At 36.7% G+C, this 17,297-nt stretch overlaps 1 pseudogene; it reads right to left on the bottom strand.

Annotated features, from left to right (window-relative positions):
- Window positions 1-313: 313 nt before the first annotated feature.
- On the bottom strand, window positions 314-661 carry LOC132663848 (large ribosomal subunit protein eL30 pseudogene; annotated as a pseudogene).
- Window positions 662-17,297: the final 16,636 nt, after the last annotated feature.

Consider the following 17,297-nt stretch of genomic DNA (forward strand, 5'->3'; position numbering starts at 1 on the left):
TTTGCGGAACCTTCAGAAGGTGGTTTATCTTGTTATACACCACTAGAGTACCTGGCACTCATCCTTATGTAATTGAAATTCATTCATTCATTCATTCATTCATTCGTTCGTGCAATATTATTTTGAGTGCCACTTAGCATGTGCATGACGTTGTTCAAGGTTGTGGGTGGCGTCCAGAATCATAAACAAATTCACCACCTTCACTGAGCTCATATTATGTTGTTGAAGAGAGAGAAAAACAATAAACAAGTAATATAATTTTGTTTTGTTTTCTAACAAGCTCTGGTCTTAATAAAGAAAAATTCTGCGTGATTTACTTTTCACCAGTCTGTTCTGGTGTGCTTCGACTGATACCAGACTCATCTGGATCAATAATCGTCACTGTGCACGCTCTGTAGTATTTCTCACATGCTGGGCCCAATTCAGTATCATTTCTACTGTCGTGATGAACACAAGTTTTGGCCGACATGGCGTAGTTTTCTATTTCAGCTTTCCTCAAGGCTGGGCAGTTGTTGGCAAGGATGACCAGTTTCGCTTTGCCATGTCTAATCATTTTCATAGTCTGCGTGTACCCTAGCATGTACTTTCCGCTTTTCATAACGAGTTGGAGCCTAAAGTTGATGGACTCTGGTGACTTTTTCGTCTTCTTTGCAGCCACCATCTTCCTGCCTTTGGTGCGGGAGGGACCCAACCAAAAGCAGCTGCCACGATGGCCGGGAGAGAGAAAGGCAACAGATCATATAATCTTAAGTAATGCTAGTCATTAAGAAGAAAAGCAGGGGGCACAGTGCCTGGGTGGCTCAGTCACTTATGTGTCCAGCTCTTGATTTCTTTGGCTCAGGTCATGATCTTGGGGTTCGAGAAATCGAGCCCCATGTCGGGCTGGGTTCTGACAGTGTGGAGCCTGCTTTGGATTCTCTTTCTCTTCCTCTCTTTCTGCCCCTACCCTGCTCATGCCGGCTTTGGATTCACCCTTTCCCTCTCTTCTGCCCCTCCCCTGCTAGTGCTTGCACCTTCTCTCTCTTTCTCAAATAAATAAAATTTCCAAGAAGAAGAAGAGGAAGAGGAAGAGGAAGAAGAAGAAGAAGAAGAAGAAGAAGAAGAAGAAGAAGAAGAAATAGAGGGGCAAATTGTTAGAGTAATAGAATAAAGATTATTGTAGATACATATATTACAAAAGGCCTGTCTAAGGAGGTGATGTTTTCCAGAGACCTAAATAAAGTTTTGTCAGTTTTCTATTACTGCTATAACAAATTACCACAAATTTAGTGGCCTAGAACAATACAGAATCTCACACTCCTGTAGGTCAGAAGTCTGACATGGGTGTTTTTGGGATAAAATTAGTGTCAGGTGACTTTCATACCTCTGAAGATCCCACAGAGGAATTTGTTTCCCCATTGTTTTCATATTCTAGAGGCTGTCCACATGTTTAACACAGGGCTCCTTTCTTCTATCTTCAGAGTGAATGGATCAAGTCTTAACACATCACCTTTTTCTTACCTTCCTCCATCATCCTAGCTTTCTCTGACAAACTCTCCATCTCAAGTCCTTTAATACTACTCAGATTTTCAAAGCCCCTTTGCCCTGGATCATAACATATTCCCAGGGTCCAGGGATCAGGACACGGACATCTTTCAAGATGGGGTCCATTATTATGCTTACCACAGAAGCAAGTAAGTGTTGTATGTAAATATCTAGAGAAAGGACGTGCAAGGAAGAAGCAAGAGGCAAATGCAAAGACACTGAGTGGGAAATGAGACTGATGTGTTTGTGTCTGCGAGACCAGTATGTCTGGAGTGGGTGGAATGACAGAGCAATAAGTGACGATGTCAGTGGATTAAGCAGGGACCAGGTAAAGTGTGGCCTCGAAGCCACGGTAATATTACTTTTATTTCGATTATTATAACAAAATTGCAAGAAGGTTTTGGAAGGGATGGTGACATAACCTGTTCATTTTGTCTCATGTGTGTGGCCAGCACTAGAATATGAGCAATTTGAGGGTAGGGACCATGTTTATCATATATGCCGGTGTGTCTGTAATATCTGATTTAGTATCTGACTCAGAGTAAGCCCACAATAATCATTATTTAGCCAATCTAGGGATGAATGAGATATGTTGACCACACTGAGTAACTGATAAATTTCCCCGTGCCTCTCTTCCGTCTACCTTCCTCTATTCCCCTCTTCCCTATCTTCCCTCCATTTCTCCCTTCCTTCCACCCTTTGGACCTTCCTTTCTTCTGCTGTGTGAGAAATATGGGTGCTATGAACTCTTCAAATGAAATGCCGAGGCAAGTAGAGAATGCAATGTCTGTAGTATAAAAGCATTCTTATCTGAAAATAAGATTCATCTTATTGCCAAGAAATCGGCTCTAGTCTGATGACTCTTCGTGATGCACGTCTTGACAGATTAAAGATTATGATTTGGACACAGCAAGTACTGCAGAAACTAGACACAGAAAATTCTTCTCTAGCCTTTTGATGTACTTCCATGCAGTTTGTAAAAGCCACACTTGGATGGATTGCTTCCTGAGAATTTTCAATTTTACCAGATGGGCCTATACCCTGTAGCTTTGTCGGGCTTGTCAAGACCACACACCAAATATGAAGACAAAGTTACTGCTTATCTCTTCCGATTTTTCATGCACCATGTCAAAAATGGACATACGCTCTCCTTCTGTATTCAACTTTTACCAACAGTAACCGAATGACTATTATATGGCAATTAGGCTTGCTTCTCTTTGCACATTATTTCATCTGATTCCCACACTGACCCATTAATAAGAGTTAAATACCTATTTTGCCCATTTTGGGAAATCGAGTGTAGAAGGTTAATAAAATAAGATGTACAAAGATGTGTATAATAATCTAAGGTTTACCCAACGACGGGAAGAATTCAAGGGTGAGTCTCTGTGTGGAGAAGATATTACCTTTTTTAAAAGAATAAAAATACAAAGCCAAAAGCAGAAGTAGTTTTCTATTGGGGAAAAAATACAGTTGCATATTAGAGGAATAAATGGATAGTAAGTCTTGAGAGAAAGCTAGACTTCTCTGAGTTTAATTGATTTGTAGATTTGACTCTGGAACCATATACATGTTTTGAATAATTTGACAACAAAATTATGTATACAAGCAATCCATAAAATGAAACTCCTCCAATGAGATAAACAAGCCTATCATTCAATTTGGCGGCATGATCACACAGAAAGAAGTCATTTCAAGCGTTTTAAGATATGTAATTCACCTGGACATCCTAAGAGTGGAAAGAGTAGAATAAAAACTCTTGGGGCGCCGGGGTGGCTCAGCCTGGAGCCTGTTTCGGATTCTGTGTCTCCTTCTCTCTGACCCCCCGTTCATGCTCTGTCTCTCTCTCTGTCTCAAAAATAAATAAAAACATTAAAAAAAAACTCTTAAACTCTTTTCAGTAATTATATTATAGGTGTGGTGTTAGTGTTATTATCCTGAGACTATTGTATGTGTTTGATGGAACAAAATGAATGAATTATGTTATGTTGCTGAGTTCTTAGATTTCTCAGCCTGAAGTAAGGTATTAGAGGATGGTGAGTTTGGGCTCCTGAATTTGAATTGGGATTATCAATATGAGCTCAGGTTTTAAAAAACAAACAAAACAGTTACAGATTATGTGTCCAAAAAAAAAAAAAAATCAAGTCACTTTGGCTTCTAGTAAGTGCTTAACAAAGGCGTGCTATTATTATCCCCTCTGTTTTGTGTGTATTACTAAAATATCCTACTGAGAAAGAGCAACTAAGATTCAAGCCGGAAAAACATCATTTATGCATAAACGCTTTGCTTAAGAGTCTTCTCACATGCGGCACATTAACAATGCTAGACAGAAACGGTGGTGGTAATGGAGAGAATGGGTCCTCCTGACTTGTCTCAGCCAGGGCTGGAGGGTCATTGAGGTTTGTCAGGAGATACCATTTTAACTAACAATTTCCATATCCATCTCTATCTAGGATTTTGCAAGCGCTGTCAGCAAATAGTGCTTCTTTAAGTATCCCTTCCATTGTCTGAGATGGAAGCAGCCATGCAAACTTCCGTGTCTACAATGAGGTTTGCAGGATAGAGAAAAATAAAGTTCGATAAGCCCTTGCCAGTTAAGGAAGTCCCAACTTGTTTAGCCCCACTTCTGTGTGTGTCAGAGCACACAGTGAGCATCAAATCATGGTGTTATCTTAGGATCACATTTTTCTTATTCCTGTTGTGCTTTGACTCTAGCCTCAATCTTACCTATATTTATTCTCTTGTCTCTGAAATCCTAATTTGAATCTTCCCCTGATTCACTGCATTTGGTATGGCATTTGAAGCCCTCGTAACTTGATCTCAGCTCTTCCTGGGGACTTTTCTGGATATTTATTTATTTATTTATTTATGTTTATTTATTATTGAGAGACAGAAAGAGACAGAGCATGAGCATGGGAGGGGCCCAGAGACGGGGAGGTACAGAATCTGAAGCAGGCTCCAGGCTCTGAGCTGTCAGCACCGAGCCCGATGCGGGGCTCGAACTCACAAACTGTGAGATCATGACCTGAGCCAAAGTCGGATGCTTAACTGACTGAGCCACCCAGGCGCCCCTGGATTTTTTTTTTTTTTGATCTCCAGTTTTTATTGTTTCTTATGAGCATGTGTTTATATCTGTCTGTGACCATTTTGTTAGTTGATGCAAATATGTTGAAATGTCTGTTTGCCTTTAGATAATTCTAAAGTATCCACATTAAAACTTTTGGAGAGTGTATGGATGTGTTGGTGTAAATGCACACATGTATGTGTATGCATGTGAATGTGGGCACTGTGTATAAGATGTGTAGGGGGAGACTAGACAGAAGGATGAGTCCACACTAGAAATATACTGACAAGAATTTTAACCCTGATGCTATTCATAACTTCACAGTGTATTCTTAGGCAAGTCACTGGTTTCTCACTTTCTTCATTTTTAAAATGCTTACTATGTACTGGAAAGAGGGTAAGAAGGTTAACAGATTGGCTAACATGTAGTATTTGCCCTTAACAATGCACAGTCCACGTAGTCTGGTGAGGAAATAAACATGTAAATCTATAGTCATGGTGAGAAGCATTTGTTCAGTGCTGTGACAGGGACAAGAGCCTGTATTCGTGATCTAATTTAAACATTGTAACAACCCAATGAAATATATTCTATTATTATTCATGTATTGTATACAGGAAGACTGAAACTGAGAGCATTTAATGACTTCCCCTAAGGTCACATAACTAATATGTGTTGCAGGGCAAACTCAGGACTCTGATATCACAGCTCAACTCTACAAAATCATGCCATACTGGCTCTCTCATGCATTGGTACAATCCTATAGCAATAACAGAGAGAGGACAAGAGTGCCAGAGCATACAGAACCTGAAGAAAATAGTTCTTTCAGAGGAAGGTCAGGTGACATTTGAACTTGGCATGAAGAAGGTTAGGTGACATTTGAACTTGGCATGAAGGTGTAGGAGATTGCCATAGAAAAAGGAGTAGATCCTGAAGGAAAGGGCAGTTCAGAGACAAATGATTTTAGTGTGGCTGGACTTTAGGACACTCAGGCTTGGCTGGAGAATGGGAAGAAAGATCACTAGATACCAGGCAAGAAGTATCAGACTGGGGGAATGTTACAAAGAGTCCTATAGTACTTCCCAAATTTCAATATGTGTGCGAGTTACCTAAGGTTCTGGTTCCAAAGAAGACCACGATTGCAAAAGTCTGGAGAAGCACCTGGTATTCTGAATTTCTAGCAAACTCCTAGGTGATACTGTTGATCTTTGAATAGAAATATTCTTTATGATACAAATAAATGTAGACTTTATCCAGCTGGCCTTATGGAGATGCTATTGAATTCTTGTGGGCAAGGAAAAACTATGGTCAGATTGGCATTTCAAAAAAATAATTTTTGAAGTTCTCTGGAGGATGACTTTCCTATCTACCATACAGTGATGTGTAGGACCAAATAAGATAAATTAGGTTTTGAAAGTATTCATTGCTAAAATACATTAGGTATTATCCGCTAGGATACTCACCTTTCCTTGATATCTAATCTTTTAGATATGGTCTGAAAAAGAAAGGAGATAAGCGCTCAATGATTATAAATAAAATTTCAGATACTAAATTGATTCATACTTTTGCATGATTGTTTTAGTTGCCCGTAAGCATGATTGGGTGATTTTCTGCATTGATAGAGGTCTACTATTTGCTTTCCAAATGGGACAAATTTAGGCTTGTGAAGGAAAAGAAGGCCGTTGTGCCTGCCAAATGGTTTAGACACAGCAAGCAGAGACTTAACTACCCAGCAGGGTCTCCGTCCAGTAACTGTGCCTGCTGTGCGTGTGTATGTCCTGCACTTCAAAGGAGCCAAATGTGAACAAGGGCCCTTGAGATTCATAGTCAGTAAGTCTTCCAGCCCTTACAGAGATATGCACCATTTGGTTCAAAAGCATAGCAGTAGCACAGTTGTAAAAGGACAGGATATTTCTTTTCCCAAAGGGTGGCGAGTCAAAGAAACATGTATTAATTATTATTGGCAAGCCTATAAGCCCTCTCATTAAGACCTAAAAGGGACTTTGGAAATACATTACTGCCGCTGTTTACAAATTGGTCACTTGAAGAACACATGAAAATATTCGCTCCAAATCACAGATTTTAACGTGGAGGGTTGGCTATAAAAGACTACTGTATACTTCTAGGAATCTAGCTTTGTTGAGAATAGGTGTAACACTGATTTCTCCTAAGAGACAGACTTACAATTCCAAATGCTGAATGGAGATTTTCACTTTGATGTCTCTTCTACATACTCATGTTCTCTTGCTTTCATCATGTGAATTTAACTTGTTAGATTTCTCATTACACAAAACCAAACATGTTCCCCTTTTTCCATTCTCTCCCTCTGATTGCAACATAAAGTGCCTCCAGCTACCCAAAGCCAGAAAACTGAAAGTAACCCTGACCTGTAAATGTGTGGATCTGATCCTAATTGGCATAGAAATTAGACAAGTGAGGGGTGCCTGGGTGGCTCAGTTAGTTAAGTGTCAGACTTTGACCTAGGTCATGATCTCGCCATTCCTGAGTTCAAGCCCCACGTCGGGCTCTGTGCTGACAGCCCAGAGCCTGGATCCTGCTTCAAATTCTGTGTCTCCCTCTCTCTCTGCCCCTCCCCCACTCATGGTCTGTCTCTCTCTCTCTCTCTCTCTCTCAAAAATAAATAAACGTTAAAAAAATGTTTTTAAGTTAGAATATTGAGCTAATGTATATACCTCCACACAGTCCTCAGGTTGAAATCTGGGTGGTATATATGGGCAACTGATCTGAAGAGCAGGACAAAATTTTGGAAAAGTGATGGTTAAAACCTAGCCCACACCATTGAGCTGGATATCGTGGCTTGAATCTAACCATGTGAAGTGCCTGCAAAAATATCAACATTATCTATTGAATTTAAATGGGACCCACAGTATTATAATTTATTATTCAGAATTTCTAGAACACAATTCACAATTACTCAACATACACAGAATCATGAAAATTTCAACTTGTGCCACAGAAGATAATCAGCAAATGCCCATGACAACCCAATATAGATATTAGAATTATCTGATAAAGACTCTAAAGCAGGTATCTTAAAAATGCTGAGTGAGCAACTATGAACGCTCTTGAAACAGATTTGAAATAAAATGTAGCTGCAGAAATAGAAAAGATATAAAGAAGAACCAAATGGAAAGTTACCAGCTAAAAATTACAATGACAAAAATAAAAAGCTCACTGGAAGGACTCGATAGCAAAATTAAGATAATCGTCTGTGAATTTCAGGTTAGATCAATAAAAATGATCCAGTCTGAAAAACAGGGAGAAATAATGATCTTAAAACGTGAACACAATTTGAGGGAATTGTTGAACAATAATAATAGGATGAAAATTTGTGTCTTCAGGGCCCCCGGAAAGAGTGATAAAAAAGTGTTGTGCTAAAAATAGTTTTAAGAAATAATTGTTGAGAACTTCCTAAGTATCGCAAAAGCGTAAACCTCTAAATTCAACAGGTTCTGAGATAACCCCAAAGAAATTCATGCCTAGGTGCATAGTAATCAAAATATTGAAAACACAAAATAAAGAAAAGGTCTTGAAAGCATCCAGATGTGACATACTACCAATAAGGGAACAATGGTTCAAAATAGCAGATTTCTCATGGAGACTGAAGGGAGGAGTGGTACATTAGTTTTAAAATATTGAAAGACAAGGACTGCCATGCCATAATTCTATTTCTGGTGAAATGTCCTTCAGGAAGGAAGGAAAAATAATATTCTTAGGTGAAGAACAGCTAAGATAATTTATACCTATCACACTTGTTTGAAAACAGTTGCTAAAGGAAAACCTTTAGGCACTAGAGAAATGATACCAGAAGGACACTGGGAAAATCAGGAATGAAGAGCAATAGGAAAAAAAAAAAAAAAAAAAAAACCCAAAAACCAAAAAACAATACTAACTAGATAAATTTAAACTATTTTCCTTTGAGTTTTACAAAACACATTTGGCAGTGTATTTATTTATTTATGTATTTATTTTTTCAAAAAGGTGATTTTATTAAAGCACAGAGCAGGACCCATGGGCAGAAAGAGCTGCCCACATTTGACAGTTTAAAGTGAAATGTGTATAGCATTAACTGATAGGGTGTTTCCATATATGTAGATGTAACATACACGACAATTACAACGTTGTGTGGAGAGGGAAAGGGAATTGAGTTGGTGGTAAGTCTCCACATAGCAACTGAAGTGATACAATATTGATTCTAACTAGATTTTGAAAGTTAAATATGCATTTTATATTCCCTGGAGAGCCAATGAAATAGGAGACAAATCGAATGGAGCTCAGGAGGCACCATTTCCAACTAGAAGATTTTATTGAAAATAAAGTGAATAGGGTAAAATATTAACATGTATTACACCTTGGAAGTATGCACATGAGATCTATTGTCCCTGTACTATTCTATTCTTAAAATATCTCATAATATATATTAATTTTAAAATAATTACAGCAAGGGGTTATATGGTTAGGCTCCAGTGTGAAATCAAGATAAAATTACCACTTTATTTAATATATTAAAGGATCTGGTTCTAGAAATAGCATGCAGACTCTTAGCTTGCAGTTGTACAACTTAGCTTATGAAATGTCCATTTCATCTAAAGTAATAGACATGATTTTTTTTTCTGATTCTAAATACAATACATATCTATTGTAGGAAAAGTAAATAAATCGGAAAAGTGTAAAGAAGAAAACAATCAACTACCAACTCTAATCCTACCATCTAGGAAAAAAAATCTCAGTATACATTTAAGCAAATTTCCTTCCAAGTATTTTTTTCAATATTTGTTTGTATAATTGATAGCACTTTTTCATTTTTAGCTCAGCTTTAAATCAATCATTACCCTTCTTTCCATGATTATATTCTTTGTAATCAATAAATAAAAGAGATCAGATGTGACAAAAAATAAGAATCTTGGGTTCATTTTATTTTTTTAAATGTTTATTTTTAAGGGACAGAGTGAGTGTGTGCACACATGTGAGCAGGGGAGGGGCAGTGAGAGAGGAAGACAGAGAATCCCTGCGCTGTCAGTGTAGAGCCAGACATGAGCTCGAATCTAGAACCGGGAGATCGTAACCTGAGCCGAAATCATGTCGGGCACTTAACTGACTGAGCCACCAAGGCGCCCCTAGTTTATTTCATTTTAATTCCAGCATAGTTATAATACAATGTTACGTTGATTTTAGGTGTACATATAGTGATTCAACAATTCCATACATCACCCAGTACTTTGTGGGTTGATTTTAAGTAACAAATTTTAATTTCCCAAATTATAATTTATATAAAAAAAGTCCTTATCAAAGCCCCAAAACCTTTAAAAACATGAATCATTTGAAATTGTATCTGGACCATGTTTGAGATCCTGTGTTCTTGGCTACCAAATTAATTTATGGTTTTCTTCATATCAAAGTTTGGGACATTTAAACAACAGCCAGTCTACCTTCAATAAAGTGGGTTTTTTTTTTTTTTTTTTTAAATTTTCTGCCTGGAAAATACTTTAAAAATGTGAACCTTGAATATTCACTGGAAACCTACCATTTGCCAAATGTACAGTGTGACCTTTAAAATTCAGCAAAATAAATCATAGTGTTACAGAGAGTACTTTCCTATTAACAAAAGTATACAAGAAGCTATGCAGCTTCTTCAAGTTCTTTCCATGACATTTTTACAATATTTACAAATAAACTTGCCATGACCACTAAACAAGAAAAAAAATGAGGAATTTCGGGGTAAATGCATCAGATGAAGCTTAAAAGGCTCTATTACATGAAATGAGAACACACTCCTTCCTGGAAATTAAACCACAACATAAACAATAAACTACAGAAGCAATAACTGCAGTAGAGAGAATTTAACATGGAGGATAAATGTTTATCTTCTTAAGTCAGCTTGCTTGGGATAGAGTATGGATTGTGTAAGGGACTAGTTGTAATTTTGCACAAGTTATCTAAAGTCTTAAGTCTTTATTTCCTTTTCTCTAAAGTGGGGATACATCTGAGATTGTGTTCAGGATTAAAGGAGTTGATATATATAAATATATATAATGTACATAAAACTTCTAAGATGGTATCTAGCTAGGGTAAGCGTTATGTAAAGTTTGGTGGTGATGGTAAATAGTAGTTGTAATATAGTAAATATTGAAATTAGAGTCGGGCACATGCAATTTCAAATCCTTGCTCTTCGTTGTATGCGTGAGACTTCCTCAGAACAATATGTACCCACTCTGAACCCGTTTCCCTTCTTTGAAATGACAAACAGCATGCCTATTGATAGTTAGGCACGAAGAAAACTGTAACTATTATTATTACCATTAAAACCACTGTAGTTGGGACACCTGAGTGACTCAGTCAGTTGAGCGTCTGACTCTTGACTTTGGCTCAGGTCATGATCTCATGGTTTGTGAGTTTGAGCCCACATTGGGCTCTGTACTGACAACATGGAACCTGCTTGGGATTCTGTCTGTCTCTCTCTCTCTCTCTCTCTCTCTGCCCCTTCCCTGCTGGCACTCTCTCTCTCTCAAAAGAAAATAAATAAATAAACTTAAATATTATTATTATTATTTATTAATCAGCAAGAACTTGATGTCTAAAGTAAAAAAGTGTTTTTTTAAATACAAGATTAGAGACTGAACAGTAAATCTGTAGGTTGCAAAAAAATCACAAAATAATTTAATGTACTTTCCTTTAAGAATAGAACTATGTTGGTAGCATATTTTCCACAGGCATGTTAAGAAACATGCACCATAAAATCAACTTTAGCTATGGAACTTTCAGAATAAAATTTATAGTATCATATATTGTCCTATAAAAATTTTATATATATCTAATTCTATGCAAAGAAAGTAGAAACCCACCTTCTGTTCACAGTGGTGTGCAGATTTTTCTTAGAGCATTCAACCTCAGCATCTGATTTTATCTCTGATTCACAGGGTATTTTATTAGCATCATGGCACAATAAAAATAAAACTATTGTAATTGGAATCCTGATTTTTAGTGTTGGTTGATTGATTTCTTGTTACTGACCTGAATCTGGGCAGCAATTTGAACCTTTGAAATTCCAGTTTTGTAGTCTAAAGTGACAGTACATATTTTATAAGACTGTGGAGAAGAAATAACATAATAGCATAAGAAAATACTTTGGTTAGAGTAATTATTCAAAACATGTGCACTTAATGAATGTGTGCATCCATTCATTTATTCAATCCATACTTACAAGTTTTGCTTTGTTCTATAGTGAACTTTGAACAGCTGATAAGAACTAACTTAAAAAATGTGGTATCCAGTTTGGGGTAATAAAACTATATATCAGAAAATAAAGGCCATGTTAAGGGGACATAAACAATACACAACTGAACAAGTCTTAAGGACTTATGTAAATCATATAGCCGAGTCATATATTTTGCTCTCAGTTTCCTGAAAATCAAAGTGAAAAAGGGAAGCATTTTTAGCTATATGGTTCTAATTAGTCATTCAAAGAGATTATATCATTTTCTTTCCTTGCAGTTAGCTCTAAAATCATTTTTTAATAGCCCATCAATAAGACACTATGCTCCATAGAAGATAATGAACAATCACTTGGCAAAGAACAACAAATGTCATCTTATAGTAACATTCCAAGAAATCTCACTTCTCACTAAAATGCAAGTTATCAAAAAAAAAATAAAAATAAAATAAATAAAATAAAATAAAATGCAAGTTATCAAAGAAGTCCTGCAGGGCTCTAAGACTAGATGGCCCAACCCTTACCTTTTGGTTGGTATGGCTTGATCCAACAATGGGTTATAGGCTATCCAGAGGGACAGGTGACCTACATGTTCTTAAGATAATTCCCCACAATGACCACTTTTCCAGTGAGTCATTCAATAATAATTGGACCACACATTGAGATATGTTACCTAATATGGACTTTAATACCTGCAACACAGAAACTGATTTGTTTTATTTAGCAAAATTGAAATACGTAAGAGATCAAAGAATACATAGGAGCATAGAAAATCCTATAAGACTTCTAGCCTGATTAAGTATATGCCTTAAAATAAATGGCTTAAAATCAAAGATTAATTTTATAAACTACAAAGAAATAAGCACCAAATTTAACCATGCCTTGGAAGCATCTTTTTTTAGAAAAGCAGAGTATATAAAATATAGTTGTTTATTGAGACATATCTTAGCACATATGTGTATATATATTAGGGAAATAGGAAAGCCAAAGTAGATTTGTGCATTTTCTATAAATATTTGTATAACTTTAGAGAAATAAGTTATTTAAACCTTAGTTTTTACATCAAAAAATAGGATTTTGGGTTATGTTACATCTAAGATTTTTTGTACGTTTAACATTCAATCAATAAGTTACTAATCCCATGAATACTTAACATAAGCATGAACTGATAAATTAGGCTAAGGGCTGGGGGCGGGGGAATTAGAGGTTGATATATTTAATGCTTATTTATTTTGAGACAGAGAGAGAAAGAGTGAGCATGCAATCTGGGGATGGGGGTTAAGAGAGAGGGAGAGAGAATCCCAAGCAGGCTCCATGCTCAGTATGGAGCCCAATGTGGGGCTTAATCCCACCCCCGTGACATTACTACCTGAGCTGATATCAAGAGTTGGATGTTTAATTTACTAAGCTATCCAGGTGCCCCAGATGATATATTTAGAAAACAATATAATTTGAAGACAGTGTTTGACTTCCCAAAAATCCCAGCAAAGAAGCCAGTTTGAGTAGTTTTAAAAAAGGATATTGTATGAATGCAATCTTGTGATTATAAGAGATAAAAATCATAATTAAGAATGATGCTAATCATAATTTATATTTGTAGTCAGTTTAGGACAGCAATTTCAATTGCTTGAGCATAGTGTTCGATGAAGTCAAAATTGTAGGTTAATCTAGACATAATCAAGTTAGTTTCAAAAAGAGTACATTTTTCTCTCTGTTTATGGCCCTTGATTTAAGGGCAGCTATAAGACACATGGACAAAATGTAAAGAAACCAAGAAAAGCCAGTTCAAGTCAGAATAGTCTATGAATATCAGTGCCTCCATAGTAGTGATATTACTATCTGCATATCAAGGGATATTAAGGTGCTCTCAAGAAACATCAAAGAGACAATCATATGAGAGTTTTCAAAGAAGTAATTTCAAATAAAATATTTGGTCAAAACATTCTTCGTGGTAGAATGCAAAAAATTTGGCCACAAGTTCCTGTGATTTCTAAATGCATTTGTTTTGCAAGGTGACTCTTAAAGCTGTGTAGTCTTTTCCTCTACCTTTTCAATCTGGGCTTGATTATGTAACTTGACTTTGGTGAGTGGGACTTGAACAAATCTGATGCAAGGAGAAGCTTAAAATGCACGTGTGCCTTGGGACTTAATCGCAGGTGCTGTTTGGAAACCTGAACCAGGTGAAAAACCAGGGCTTATCCTAGTAAGTGCTAGAGACATGTGCCCAGTTTCTCCCATTGCCCCAGGCAACCACAAGTCAACCCTTCAGAAGAGAACCAAACAGATCCAGACAACACTGTAAAAGCAAACGTAGGAATCAAAGACAAGTTCTTAGTATAGTTACTGGCTATGGGAATTTGATAATTTCAGAAATGTAAAAACAAATATACAGTATTAAAATGTATATTAATTATCTTGCTTCAGTTATGATTTCACTAGGGGCATATCCTTTATAAACAAAGGGAAGGAGATATAGGGATGTAATCAAGTAATTAATCAACAAAGTAATCTCAACTTTTTATTTGTTGTAATCTCAGTCACTTCAGGCAAGTCACTTAATATTCTAGGCCTGACCTGCTAACAGTTCTCCCAGCCATTAGGCTTAGCCTTGAGTTCACAAGGAATATCAGAAAGATCTATTTAAAACCTAAATATGATCATGATAATCCTCTGCTTAAAAAAAAATCTGGGGGCACCTGGGTGGCTCAGTTGGTTAAGCATCCAACTTCAGCTCAGGTCATGATCTCACGGTTTCTGGGTTCAAGCCCTGTGTAGGGGTCTGTGCTGACAGCTCAGAGCCTGGAGCCTGCTTCGGATTCTGTGTCTCCCTCTCTCTCTCCCCCTCCCCTGCTCATGCTCTGTCTCTCTCTGTCTCAAAAATAAATAAATAAAAATTTAAAAAAAATCTGGTTCCTTACAGTACACAGCATAGGTTTGATTTTTTGGTTTTAGCCTCAAAAGACTTTAAGTGAAATATAAAGTGTTAATGTAAATAAATATTAATAAATAAAAACCAAGCTGTTCTAGTTGAAAAAGAGGTGAGACCAGAACACATTTCACTATTTTGCCGATGTCTCTGTAGAGGTTACCACAAGGCACAATTTGAAAATAATCTGGCAGAAGATTATATTTCAAGATATTTAATATGGCCGGTAACTCTTATAGGCTCCTCAGTAGCCTCACACCTAGAACTTTCTGCCTTGCATTTTATATTTCAGAAATGCCAAACTAGTTGTAGCTCTGGAAAAGTAGCATGTGTTTCCGACTTTGCTACTTCTGCTTTTGCTAAATTGATTCATTCACTTGGATAATCTTTCTCCTCTTTGGAGTAATTTCTATTTGCCTTTTAAAATCCACTTTAAGGCACTTGTACCCCAATGTTTATAGCAGCACTCTCAACAATAGCCAAATTGTGGAAACAGCCTAAATGTCCATCTACTGATGAATGGATAAAGAAATTGTGGTTTATATACACAATGGAGTACTACGTGGCAATGAGAAAGAATGAAATATGGCCCTTTGTAGCAACGTGGATGGAACTGGAGAGTGTGATGCTAAGTGAAATAAGCCATACAGAGAAAGACAGATACCATATGGTTTCACTCTTATGTGGATCCTGAGAGACTTAACAGAAACCCATGGGGGAGGGGAAGGAAAAAAAAAAAAGAGGTTAGAGTGGGAGAGAGCCAAAGCATAAGAGACTCTTAAAAACTCAGAACAAACTGAGGGTTGATGGGGGGTGGGAGGAAGGGGAGGGTAGGTGATGGGTATTGAAGAGGGCATCTTTTGGGATGAGCACTGGGTGTTGTATGGAAACCAATTTGACAATAAATTTCATATATTATATAAATAAATAAATAAATAAATAAATAAATAAATAGATTAATTAATTAATTAATTAAAATAAAATCCACTTTAGGGGGTACATGGGTGGCTCAGTCAGTTCAATGTCCCACTCCAGCTCGGGACATGATCTCATAGTTCGTGAGTTCGAGCCCCACGTTGGACTTGCTGTTGTCAATGCAGAGCCCGCTTCGGATCCTCTCTCCTCCTCTCTCTCTGCCCCTCCCCCACTCACACTGTCTCTCAAATTAAAAAGAAATAATAATTAAAACAAAAAATTAAAGGTCACTTTAGGTATGTTCTCCCAAGAATCTTTCCCTAACCCTAGATGGCATACCTGTATGTGCTTACATGGACCCCTATAAACCTGAGCCATATCTCTATCACATTGTTTTCTGAGTTATCTTTTTACATATATGCCCTTAAGAAGAGGGCTTTATGTTACAGATTCTCAGCCCAGGTCATATTTTAGATGACCTATAAATGTTTGAGAACCCAACTTTGAGTTAGAGCAAGGCAAGTCTTATAAGCAAATAAAGTGATTTGAGAAGTTTTGGAAATGAAATCTCATCACAAAATATTTGCTCTCCTGGCTTCAACAAACCTGCCATTCCAAAGTACGTCCTACTCCCAGAGATTCATTATTTGGACAATCAAAGTTTCCTTGGTCTGTAACAGTCCATTATGCCACTGGAAGAAGGAGGGATTTAATTGTCTGCTAATATTTTATGTAAATCAGTTTACCAGCACTTTTTGAAAATATCAATCTAGAATGACGTACATAGAGGGGACGAGGGATTAAAGGACCATAAGAAAGGAAGTATAAATTCCAAAGGCAAACAATCGATGATTTGATATTAAGTTAGAAATGGAAAAATTTACTGGTTATCCCAGTAAATAGTGAGAATTTGCATATTTGCAGCCATGGATAACTCAAAATTACATCATAAAGGAAATATCATGGCCACCATGTTTCATCCTACGAAACAGGGAAGGAAAATTTATTTCATTTTCAGCTTGAAATTTAGAAGTTTTGATCCTTGCAAAAAGGAGAATTATTGTAAGATCCCCCCTCCCCATATATGACCGAGGTTACTGAATGTAGAATGTACATTAAAAATATGCCCAAAGATGCCTCAGTTGTATAAAAAGAGGAGCTGACATTTTGAAGTTCATTATGTTGGAAGTTCATTATGGAGAAAGCAGGCCTTACTGTTAGATGAACCCTCTGTTAATTAAAATAAAACTTGGAATTACTATAGAAAGATAAAATTTGAAGTGGAAATGAACACCTTGATATAGTGAACTAATTCTTCAGCTATAGATTGCTGTGATGCTGGAGTATCCTAAAACTCAGTGAAGAAGCACAATGGAATCTGAATCATAAGATAAACCTGGAATATTTTGAAACTGAGTCGATCCTCCTGCCTACATCTACCTGAGGGATTTCTCCAATTTCTTGGAAGGAAAAGTAGGAAATTTATGTTTTGTTACATTTTACATGTGCATATTTTCATTATCTGAATATTGAGCTATATGTAGTATCATTCAATATTTTTGAGCCCCAATTATTTTCAATAAAATCTTTTAGTTTTTTAATAATGTCCCAAATTAAAGAAACTTTTTGATACAGAAAAA

This window comes from Panthera onca, chromosome D4 (assembly GCF_046562875.1).
Source record: "Panthera onca isolate mPanOnc1 chromosome D4, mPanOnc1 haplotype 2, whole genome shotgun sequence".
Taxonomy (NCBI): domain Eukaryota; kingdom Metazoa; phylum Chordata; class Mammalia; order Carnivora; family Felidae; genus Panthera; species Panthera onca.